This window comes from Taeniopygia guttata, chromosome Z, assembly GCF_048771995.1.
Source record: "Taeniopygia guttata chromosome Z, bTaeGut7.mat, whole genome shotgun sequence".
In the NCBI taxonomy this organism is placed as follows: domain Eukaryota; kingdom Metazoa; phylum Chordata; class Aves; order Passeriformes; family Estrildidae; genus Taeniopygia; species Taeniopygia guttata.
In genome coordinates this window covers 52,556,703-52,569,014 of record NC_133063.1, presented here as the reverse complement: position 1 = coordinate 52,569,014, position 12,312 = coordinate 52,556,703, and the positions used below count along the sequence as shown (strand labels likewise).

Genomic DNA, 12,312 nt, shown 5'->3' with positions numbered 1-12,312 from the left:
CACACCAAAACCTGCATATTTTAGATCACCTGAAACAACTTAGTAATAAGTAGCAAACAACCTAGAAAATAGATTACCATTGCTTTATCAGTTTCAGTATGGTAAGGCTGTCTTTCTATGGCCTACACATTTTACCCTGACATTTCTTGGCTTTAGCTATTCAGAACACATTCTCCTAAGAAAAAGAATAAATTGTACTGCCACTGTTGACTCAGGAGACCCTGGGATGCCTCTCTTACTGCCACTGACCAGTATTGTATTTTGTGGGTTAGCATCCACCACAAATATATGGAGTGCCTGTGGAAAAATCATAGTAGACAGAACAAAATATTGTGTCCAGCTGAAAATGCAGGACTAATTTTGATCAGACCTGAACATTTAGCTAACACAATCTCTATAAATCACTTTTGTGAAAAGCATTTCTTATCTGTCCCCCTCTAGACATAAGTGCAGCTGTTTTACTGTCTAAAATATACTTTCTTCTTTTGGCAGTCTGAGATGAATCGCAATGTCCTTTTCTCCAGACATACTATGATGATCAGTGAATGATGTCCTTCCTTTTTAAAAGAAGTCTTAAAAAGATACTACTTAAACTATCAGGGTATTAGTTGCCGTTTGAACCTGAAATACCTGATATGTTCCATCCTAGGTATTTTCTCCCAAGGACTTTTGCTATGTATTCTTAAAGGGTACAAGACTGAAATAGGCTGATAATATGGGCAATTTAAGTCTGTGACTGAAGTTTAGGACAAAAGGAACAAAAATGTACTGAACTAAAATTACGAGTTTTTGAAATAATATTATTTAATTTCATTTTTTTATAAATATGTGCTAATATGAAAATTAATTTAGATTTTTCAGAATCAGCCTTAGGGTTGGGACTGAAGAGAAATGCTACTTATAACTCCTCAGGAATGATGAATTTTCACGGATAACATAATGTAAAGCAACAAAATACTGGTCTAAGAGTATGAGCTGATTAATCCAGTATTAATTGTATTTGCAACTAATGTACTCATCATAATAAGCAAAAAAGAGTTTTCTATCTCCACCACCCTTCATGCTCCACCACTATGCTCATCACACAGATGTTTTGATGCCTGCATTGTTAACTGAAGCCCTTCTACAGGTGACAGATTTTTCTCTAAATGAAAGAGAATTTTTAAAAAGTAAACCCACCTTTTTTAATTTTGCAGTGTTCAGCCTTATGATGCATCTCAGGGCCCAGGAACATCAGGCAGTTCAGGAAGGAGCTATCCAGCAAGAATGGACCCTGTAGTGGAGTGCAAGAAGATTCTATTTTGAAATCCCAAAGCCATGGATCTGGGACGCTTGATTCAGAGCTATCAGGATGTGCCTCTACATTTTTGGGACCCCGCAGCCTATAGTTTTATGCTAAATCTGTAATCTTGAACCATTCTTTTTGAAGAATAGAGCCAGTATATTTTCTTTTAAAATCTGTATGAAGGTGGTGGCCTGCCTTCTTGCACCATGACATAATGGACTGGATGATTACCTGCAGAGGAGGAGACCTGTACCAACCAGAGAGTAGCTAAAACCCATGGCTCAGATCAGGTGAAAGAGTACCCTGCAGCTAAGTGAATGGCTTCTCTTAAAACTCTGCTTTCCTGGAAAAACAGGATAATTCAAAATTCACAGGAACAAAGAAAGGGTAACAAGGCAAACCATAATGTCTCTGCAGCCTGATGGCCACTATATTCTGTAGGTTAGTAACATATAGAGCAGAAATGTTACAAAGCTTATTTCTCAAAAGAAAGAAATCTATGTTTCAAAATTAGAGGTCTTATTTTTACAATGCTAATAGTTCTGTATATAATTTTTGATCTTAAAACTGCATTTTGAGGTGAGGAGCTGTGTGTTTATATTCATGTTCAGAAATAAAAATGTAGTGATATAATAGTTGAAGTGGTACAATGAAAATGCAAAGTATGAACCTAAGCAGTTATGTGCTTAGGTTCACACCTTCATTTTTACTACTTTAGGCAAGAATCAGTGTCAGTTTGACTATGATTTGTGTAAAATATACCAGTGAAGATTAAATCAAGTATCTGGGAAAAGGAAGTTATAATTATTGTTAGCTCAGTTGAAAGTCACTGCTTGTACCTCCAGTGGTTTTAGTTGGTTGCACTTGCTGTACTTCAGAAAAACCACCGTTCATTATTTTATATTAGTGAGCTGTTGAGCAGTCCATGTGTTTTCTTGCTACAAGCAGGTGTGATTCAATAGCAGGAAGGAAACATAAAGTGAAAACTTGATGGGGCAAATGAAAGGTGTCTGTTACCTCTGAAGTCTAAAACTTAGTAGGGTTATATTTTGGCACTTAGATTTGGAGACAAACAAGCTAACTTGTGGTAGAATAGTATGAGCTTATGTAGGGCTTTTGTTGTATCTTGTACAAAAGCCAAAATCCCTCTCTTAATGTTTAAGTTAAAAATGTTTAACTTAATGTTTATGTCAAAATGAACTCAAAAGCAGAGGTGCATAGCATAGGCTTCAGAAAAGTAAATCTCCATGTCTCAGTTATCATATATTAGTTGCATGTATTTTCCTTATGTTAAAAACTGTAATCCTAGAGGCTAGTTACTTTTGCTTTTAACCTGTCATCAGCCTGAGAGGTGTGCTCCTCTGGGGGTTACACACTTTCTTACGTTAACGTGTAGCCCCAGCTTCTGTTTTTATGGGATGATGAGAAGATTTGTTAGTAAAACTCCATGCAGGACTTTAAAAATGTAAATATATGTTTAAATGATTAATATTTCAATTGGTCAAAACAGCAACAGTCTCCTTTACAAATGAAATATTGCTCCTGTTCTTCATATTCAGCCAATATCCCGTATCGTTTTGCTTCAAGTGCATCAAGATGCGCAAGATCCAATATATAAGTAGGAAAACATGATGTACATCTAAGTCTACATCCAATAGATGACTATTTGAATCTATTTATATTTCTAAGTGGGTGCATGACTTTATCAGGTGAGGATATCCCTTGTCCTTGATATTATTATTTTAGCTTTAAGCATTTTGTCTGAATGAAAAATGTTCATTTACAAATGAATTTCAGAGGAGTCATGATATTTGCATATTAAATAACACCCACAGCCCTTTTTTCTCCTGCTAACAGGCATGACTACACATTGTAGGATGAGATTAATGAATGTGTCCTTGAATTACCTGGTAATGCTTAATAGAAACAAATAAAATCCACTTTTAAAACTGTGAAAGCCTGAACTTCAGAAAAATGCAGAAAAAATTACATTCCCACCCCAGATTAATGTTTTAAAAATACAAGCTGCATTTTAAGTAACTAATCCTTTACATTAAATACTTGTACTTCACCAGATATCTATTAATATTCAGACACAACATTGCCACCATTTAAAGTTAATCTTGCTTTATATGCCTGTATGCTGATGCTTGATAGCAGTAGAAATACTGAAATTAAGAGGTACATAAGTCACTTGAAAATGCATTCATAAAATTCATTTATACAGTTATGATAGCGTTCTCCCATCAAACTTGCTGCTGTCTTCACTCTCTTTATACATATTTTTTTCTTTAACATTATGTGGAATGGAAAATGTACCTATCCTTTCAGCAGTGCAAAAAAAAAAAGCAGAAAGTACCAGGAGAATCACAGTTTCTCTATCTTAATGCAAACTCTGTTTTCCTAGAAATTGATCACTTTTCACAGTTTTTCATATAGAAAAGTCTTTGAAACTGTGATTAGTTTGTAAACTAATTTGAAATATTGATATTGAATAATTATTAAGGAATATCTAACATAGCCCTTTTCTGACATTCTCTTAATCTCATATCTTTTGATGATGGGATTTCTTCATCCATCCATGCTGTGGAGACATCATTCATTTTTTGTAACCTATGTTGAACATCTCTGTGCAACTGTTCCATAGATTTTGCACCATATTTTGAAATTTTTTCTAGTGATGTTGTGACTCTCACTTGCATATCTGCCCTTTCAGGTTTTTCTACTAAGAGAAATGATGCACAGTGTTTAAAACATTCAAAAATGCTTTTAAAATCAGGATAAATAACTTTATGGGGAAGGAATTTCTTCTCCATCTCGAATTCCAGTACAATAAATGTTCCTGAGAATTTCACTCAAATAATTCATGACAGCTCTGACAAGAAGATTCGCAGTTATTACCTACATCACAGGAACAATAGAAACAGATTTAATCATCTCACTTTTGTTCTATTGTTCATCTATCACATACATCTATTATATTTACAGCTGACAAGAGAAAAAAAAAAAAAACCAAAAACAAAACTTGAGTAATTAAAGTTTCCAAGAGAAAAGGAGGGTGAAGTAAAACTGCTGTGTTAGTGGTCCAGTGGTCACAGCCTTTTCAGAACATATGTGAGGCAAAATCAAACTCTCAGCACTGCAAAAAAGAAGCAGTAAGGTCAGGTGTTTAATGAGTGAGGTAAAGGGAAGTAGTGCAGGTGGCGAGAGACACTAGGGGAACCATTAAACAGATGGAGTCATAAGATGGGTGAATACAGTTCTAAACATTTTAGAAAAGATTCTCTGCTGCACTCTGTGATTTTCAGTTATTGAAACCAGGAAATGAAAGGCTAGGAAGGGCTGTGTCTATAAATACACCAGGACTGTTATTACTGGGGAGGATAAAGAGCTATTACAGTTAAAAGGCAACACTGACACAGTTATGAATGGTTATAAACTTGAGCTGAATACATCTAGTCTGAGAATTAGGATAGTTTTTCTAATCATCAGTGTAGTGGAACCACTTCTTAGTGCAAGCACTGGAAACATAAGCCTCAGCTAGATTTTGCAAGAAGCTCTACTAAATGTACTTCTGGGATTATAACCCTGAAAGAGGATTTGACTTGATGATGTGAGGAGCACCTTTTGAATCCTTAACTTTTAATTCCATGAGAAATAATGGAGATACTCCCTGTGACCACATGAGTAGAGCTCTGGATAGGCAAATTGTGTGGAATCGTTTCGGGAAAAAAAATTATTCTGCTCTTTTCCAGAGAAATACTAGAATATTTTAAATTTATGCCATTGTTATTAATTCAGGTCAATTCTTAAATTCAAGTCTGCTGGAATCCTGTGATCCTTTCAGAGTGCTAAATTACCATCTCCAGAGCCTGTTGTGCTGTGTGTCAGCAGAGTATCCTTGTGCTGACAGACATTCTCCACTTTTGTGGTTGTGCTATGAAAGTGAGGTCAGCAGGTAACTTGTAAGGAGATACAGGGGGAGGAGAGAGAATCTCAGTGTAGCCTTCCAAGTTCTGGTGGGAAATTTATGCAAAAGCAGAGGCAAACTTGTCTCCTGTGTGCAGAACAATAGGGCAAGCAGCAGCCAAAGGCCACAAGCAAGGTAAGAAAATCAGTTTCATTAAGCAATGCAAAAGGTTTCTCACAGAGATTAGAATCTCCATCATTAGGGATTTTTAAAACTAAGCTGAACAAGGCCATGAACAAAAATTTCTAATTTTGAAATTATTTCCACTTTGAGTATGAGTTAGAGGTTCCTTTCAGATGACTTTTTTTTTTTATTATTTTTTTGATTGACATTGAGAATTGTTCACAACTTAATTTCTGCTATGATTTTTCCAGGTAGAGGTGCACTTCAGATGCCTAACTTAAAACATGTAAGAATATTTCTAAATGCACATTTAAAATGCCACTTTTGCTAAGTTTGCCTTCTGCCCATTAGGTCTAGTGATTTTCTATCTGCTAAGTAAACATCTTCCTGCAGATAATTCAGCAAAGAGGCATGCATTAAAACTTTCTGTCTGACTTTACCAAGATTACACAAAATAAGCTTCTTGGTGACTTTAAGATTTGCTTATCTTCTTAGATGGTGTTCAGAGTGCTTTTATAAAAGTACCGAAATGCTCAGTCTCCACATTAACAGTCAGATGCAAGATTGCTGCTGAAATACTGTTGAAGATACCTTTGAAATAATATCCTATTTTAGGAGTCTATTAACTCATTTCAATGCTAGATATATGACATGTGATAAAACCTCTACAAAACCAAATCCACAAGAATCTTAATTTTTAAGAAAAAGGCTAGTTAGTTTCTTTTTAATGAAAGGAGGTTAGGACACTATCTGTTTTTCTAGGAGTACTTTGCCAAAAATTCTTTCATTTTCCTTCCTCTAACTCCATGTTTCTCATATCATGGCAAACCTATTTTTATTAATTACTTTTCTGTCTCATAATGATAGTTCTAAACCCACTTTTTTTTGAGTTTGAAGTTTAGGATTGTGCAAAATGGTAGTTATAAATAATGAAAAAGGAACATGTCCAGATTCTCCAAAACATTGTCTTTACTTGTCATTACCAAGTTATTTGTACTGTAAGTACTCTTTAGGTGTGTTGCAATGACTCACATTTTTCCCCCAGAAGAATCTACAGCCTAGTGACATTAATCACCAACTATCTTTTGTGGAAGTTAAAATCCTTGTGATTTCCCATTTAATTTGCACTTCCTTGGACACAAATTAATTGGGATTGCCTCATAATGGTTTATCAGTTACTTTTCTCTTCCTATCTACTCTAAACAGTGCAAACCTGGCAACCGGGTACATGGTTGCACATGGTGAGATTTCTTTTCTCTACTTAACTCTTGAAATGCAAATAAAAATAAAGTAATTTAAAATAAAGTCATTCTACTTTATTCACTGCCAAAGCACACAGTGCACTTGGTCTATTGTCTTTTCAAACTGGTTTCTTCACAATTTAAAAAAAGTTACTAGATTGAAAAGCCTAATATATAAACGGATCTTCTTCAAACTAGCAAATATCCAAGAAACTTATGTGTACTTATCCCTCCTTCAGAAGGAAAAGCTGCTGCCTGCATAAACTCAGTATTAATTTTCAGAAATTGTTGCAAGCAAAATTTTCTTTACCACCTACTAAGGATTAGAATCCATGTCTTTTAGCCTGATATTGTCCAAAACTTGACATTGCTCTTACTTTGTAGGTATGAAATTTTTTATATATTTGAAGAAATTAAATTAAGGAAGGTATTATTAAATTATACTGAATGTTTCTGAGAGTATCTCAATGAGATCAAAGAAAATTGAAAGTAGGTTTGATCATTTTTCTATATGACAGGATCAATAATGGAAACTAAAGGAGTAAATGGAATAAGGTATTGGAAATGGGATGACATAATATTCTGAACTCAGTAACCTGATTCTGCTTTCAGCATCCAGCTGTATACTTTCTGAACCTTCAATCAGTTCACTTTGGAGTGTGCAGAATTTGGATTTCACCATGTTCTTCTGCATTTGGCTTGGATGTTTAGATGCACTTTAATGCCAAAAGGCATGTCATATGACTTGTAGAATGGCAAAAAAAAAATCCCCTGACAATTGCAATGATGGAAAAAATTCTGCTCATTTGAAGCCAAAATATATAAAAATATTCAACATATACCTTGTGTTTCAATTTGTTTTTCCAGGTTAAAAATTAGGTAGAAAACTAATAGCATGGTGCTTGAATATTAACTATAAAGTTCTATGTGTAGTTCCACAGAATCATAAATCATAGAATCATTGAGATTGGAAAAGGCTGTTGAGATCACCAAGTCCAACCTTCAACTCTGCCAAATCCACATTAAACCCATGTCATATCTGCTTGTCTTCTAAGTAGCTCCAGGAATCATAACACAAACCACTCTCCTGGGCAGTGGTTTCTCCAGTGCCTGACAACCCTTTCTGTGAATAAATTTTTCCTAATATCTAATATAAATCTTCTCTGGTGCAATTGAGGCAACTCGTTACTTGAGAGAAGAGGATAAGCCTTAAGCAAAGATATATTTCCCCTTTGAGACAGGGGTACCCCACCTGTTTCCAGTGGGCCTGGTGCCATGAAAATGGAATTGTGATCAAAAAAGTGTCAATACAACAGGTCTCAGCTAAGCTTCACCATATATATTGCAATAAAGCTACTGTACGGATTAAATGTCTCTTAAATTTCCTTTGATTCCATTGATAGAAATTCATCTTGCATTTTGCCAAAATAAAATGTTAAATACAACCTTTAACTGAAAAGTGTCAGCATGCATATCCTAACTGTGTGTTGCTCTTTCCTAATGGTGTTTCCAACTACCTGAACTACTGGGAACACTGGCAGAGCTTCTTACAGCCTGATCCATAAAAATGCTTCTGTACATGTGTGGGTTACCTGCATGTGACCAGTACATTGTGGGAGATTCACACTCATGAAGGCATTCATTCTAGCAGAGAGGTAACAAAGTCCCTGCCAACTGCGAGAGAACTGTGCTACCTTACGGATATATCCATAGTCCCTCTCCTTGGTCAAAGTCATATTTAATTATGTGTGAGGAGGTACTTAACTGCACGAGGTGCTCTACTGATAAATAAGCTGAGAGACTTAAGCTTTTAAGAGTTGTCTAAGGACAGAAAAGTATGGAACACAAGTGGTACAGACCTCAATCACTAAGGTATTAATAATTTTACTCTTTGTCTGTGCATTCATTGGCACTGGGGCACCTTTGACAAATCTCATTACCTAATTGCTCCTTAGGTACTTAAATCTCTTACTAAATCTGGCCCCCAGGCTCACATCATGACCAAAGATCCATCAGGATCTGTGCATATAATTGTTACTGTTGCTTAATCTTATTTTTGTTACAGGGAGACTTATATATCTTTAAAAATGAGAATAAATTATACTTTTATTGATATTCTATGAAATTTGTGTTAATCTGCTCTTATGATATGAATCTTAATTTTTTTTGTCACACACTTCAGCTGTTTCTAATTAGCTTGATGGACATGAATTTGAGGCTTCAGCAAGATTTTATTTAACACATGAATAAAAGGAGTACGTTCACTTGAGATTCACTTTCTCTTTCTAGTGGAGTCATTAAAAGATTATTGTGCAATAAGGAGAATGAGTTCAGTCTTGACTATTCAACAGTTTTAATAATGCACATATAATGCAAAGAAAAATAATGAAATAAAAATCATTCTAAAAGAAAAGTAATTGAATCATGTAGTTAAAGGAACAAAATGGATAGTCAACCAAAGGAACACAATAATATCTTTTTAATAATACTAGAAAATTAATGTACAAAATTAAGCTTATATTGAGCGAAGGAACTGCAGAGGAAATACTGTATGGAACATCTTTTTTTTTTAAAAGACCCAAACCCAACCGAAAACAAGAACAATAAATCAGCATTAGTACCAAAAAAAAAAAAAAAAAAAAAGGGCATATTATTCTCTGAGTAATCCATATAAAACTTAATCCACCAATTCAAGATGATTCCCTGTCATTTTGCCACACCTCCTGTCTGCACTAAACTGGTCTGGTCAATTCCAAGTCAGTGCTTCTGTCTGCTCCTGATCCTTCCTGGGTAAGGACTGTGCTCTTAACAACATGCTATTTCATCCAGGCTCTCACCATACCCACATCATGTGGTTACAACACTCTCAGTTGGATTTGAATTTGTAGGAAGATTTTATGGCTTCAGAATCATTGTGGTGCCTCCAGGTTTTTGAGACCCTCCATCTGTGCATCAGACTCACATCCCCAGCATCAAGGAGTTTCTGTTTTCTCCACCAACCAGCAGACTAAATGTTTGATGCCACCACTTGGAAGGCACCCAGTTTCACTGATCTTTGTGTTGTAGTCTTGATTTCCAGAATGAATTTTTCTGACTTCAGATCCTAAACCCCTAAATTAGGAAGCCTATTACCCATAAGGTGAATACCTTTACTGAAACACCAGAATGATTTTAGAAAGTGGTCAACATTTTCATGTCCTACAAACAATGGCTTAGTATTTTACCATAGTCAAGGTTTATTCACTATGAAAATCAACTCTGCCAACACACACACTGAAGTTTTAACTGAACCAAGAATGAACTCCTGCTTTGCAAAGATCAGATCTGCACCCGTGGTGGCCAGATACACTTAGGATGTACCCTATTTTCCATTTGACTACTCAAGAACATCCAAGTTAACCTGTTCAGATTTTGACAGCACAGTATGCAATGTCACATCTAATCATATATCAATTCTTCCAGCCTGTTTTATAAGTCAGATTGTGGAATTATTAAGGGCAAACAGAAAGCACAGTGGATACAGAAAGCTATGAATTTATTGTTAGTATAAATGAAATCTTAAAAATATCATCAGCAAGATATAATTAGAGATTATCTATTTTAATGAAAAAATAAATTAAACTGTTACAGAAAATAAGTTCCAAAATAATGAGATTTAAAACTCATATATAGTGTGCACATAATTTTTTCCTGATGTCTATGTCTTTTTTTTTATCTTATCCAAACCCTTCCATTGCCTCTTGGAGTCCTAATGTTGACAGCATCCATATGATGGTACTAATGAAGTGTACAGCTGGTCATCACCATCCTATGTCCTTTGCCATATGCTGTTGATATTGGTTGCCTCCTGCCCCTTGTTAGATGGTGATTCTAAAAAAAATACTTTCCACCTTAGGAAATTATTAACTTTGTTCATATGTTTTTTACAATTCACTTTCTCTTAATTGTTATTTGAGCTCATGTTACTTCCATTATACTGTGTATGGTGCTCATATTCACTCTTTGTTCTCTTTCTCCTAACCCTATCCTGAGCACCAGTAAGATGTGATAGCCAAGAGGTCACCAGGGCCAGCTGATGACCCTGTCTGTGTATCATGTCCTCTGATCCCACTTCTCAAGGTCTCACCTATGATACCACGACTCTATTTGTCCACAGTTTATTTTATACCAGCCTCTCTTATTCTGTGAAGACTATATTGTTTTATACTACCCATATAATAACACCGTATGAAGAAAAGTAAAAGAAATTAGATATAGGCATTAGAAAATTTGCTGTTACAGCTAAAACATGTTATAGCTAAAACAAAAGCACAGCTCCAGGCAGGCAAGTTTGTGTGAAGCAAGCACTACAAGCCTCAATGCTGAGGCCTTGCAGACTCAGTACAAAGCTTTTTTGTTTTGCCAGCAGTGCCACCACTGCAGTTACTGGAGAGTTACAGGACAACTGACAGTCACAGCTGAAAACAGAAATCCTAACCTGTATGTACTGTGTGTATATAAATAACGTCCAGATACAGAGTAGGATCACACCTTGCTGATCCAACCAAAACAGAGTGCCATTTAGGAAATATTTATTGAAGAAGTATTGCAATTACAAGTAAATCTTACATAATATATGTACTGAGTCCCAGCAAGATATCAAAGCCAATATCAAAGCTATTTGTATTTACTAGGGACAGTTGGAACAAATCCTGGAAAAGTTTAAGTCCTTTAAGTTTGTCTATACATTTACACTTTAAAAAAGGATATAAATTTGTTTGATATCACTAAGTTTCTGTCTCATTATTTTTCTGAAAAGAAAAGGGGATCCATATTGGTTCCACTTGAAATAAACTATGCATATGTTTAAGAGAATGCTACGTGGGTGACAGTCACTTTATCCTTTTTTCCAAATATTTTGTAAATTGTAACTCTTCTCTCATGTATTTCAGTCACAATCCATAGCACATTAGACCATTCCTGAATTCTGTTAAAACTGGAAGCTTACATTTTAGTAATTCAGCAAAATCTTCATTATTTTCACCTTCATGAGTCATTACAAGTTGTTTACACCTTAAGTACAAAAATAATGGAATGTACAACCAATCTTGATTTGCCCAGTGTAACTGTCATAATCTATTGTCTAATAATAATCTACACTTGTTAAGATATTGCTTCTGATGAGTTATTCACTAATCAAACAGTAGCTATTTAATTATTATAATAAATAAAAAAACCTTAGTTTTTCAGCGCTAACAGGTGGTAATTCGCGGCTGTAGATTCTGGCTGGATTTTTTAGGGGTGAGGACCCAATATCACATTGCCATTCATTTTTTGTACATGAAAATACTTTTTTTCCCCCATTTTCCTCCTAGTTGCATGCCCATTCCAGTAATAAATGGCAGAATAAGCTTCTTGATGGTGATAGTGGAAAGTGTATCCACACAGAGATGCATTGAGTACTCTATGTCCCAGTTTCGGAGACGCACCAGTGACCAGACACACTGAGCTAACGCCGCTACCGTTCACTTTATTCAGATCTTGCTTCCTTATATAGCAAAGGCGCCCATGAGCTTAGTCGTCATTGGCTGAGCCTGTTACTTCCTGGCCAGCCAGCCAATAGCAGCTGGAGTCCCCAGCGGCCTGGGCCGGCTCTTACTGGTCGAATTATATAAATCAGGTAATCATGTAATTGATCACAAATTTCTGTTCCA

General features: G+C 35.5%; 1 long non-coding RNA gene across 1 annotated transcript in view; it reads right to left on the bottom strand.

The window, feature by feature from the left end:
- Positions 1-12,312, bottom strand: part of LOC115491144 (uncharacterized) — a 90,966-nt gene that overhangs the window by 11,557 nt on the left and 67,097 nt on the right. Inside the window, exon 2 of the long non-coding RNA XR_003957105.4 lies at positions 1,180-1,273. This is a non-coding gene — a long non-coding RNA (uncharacterized lncRNA). The remainder of the gene's footprint in view (positions 1-1,179; positions 1,274-12,312) is intronic.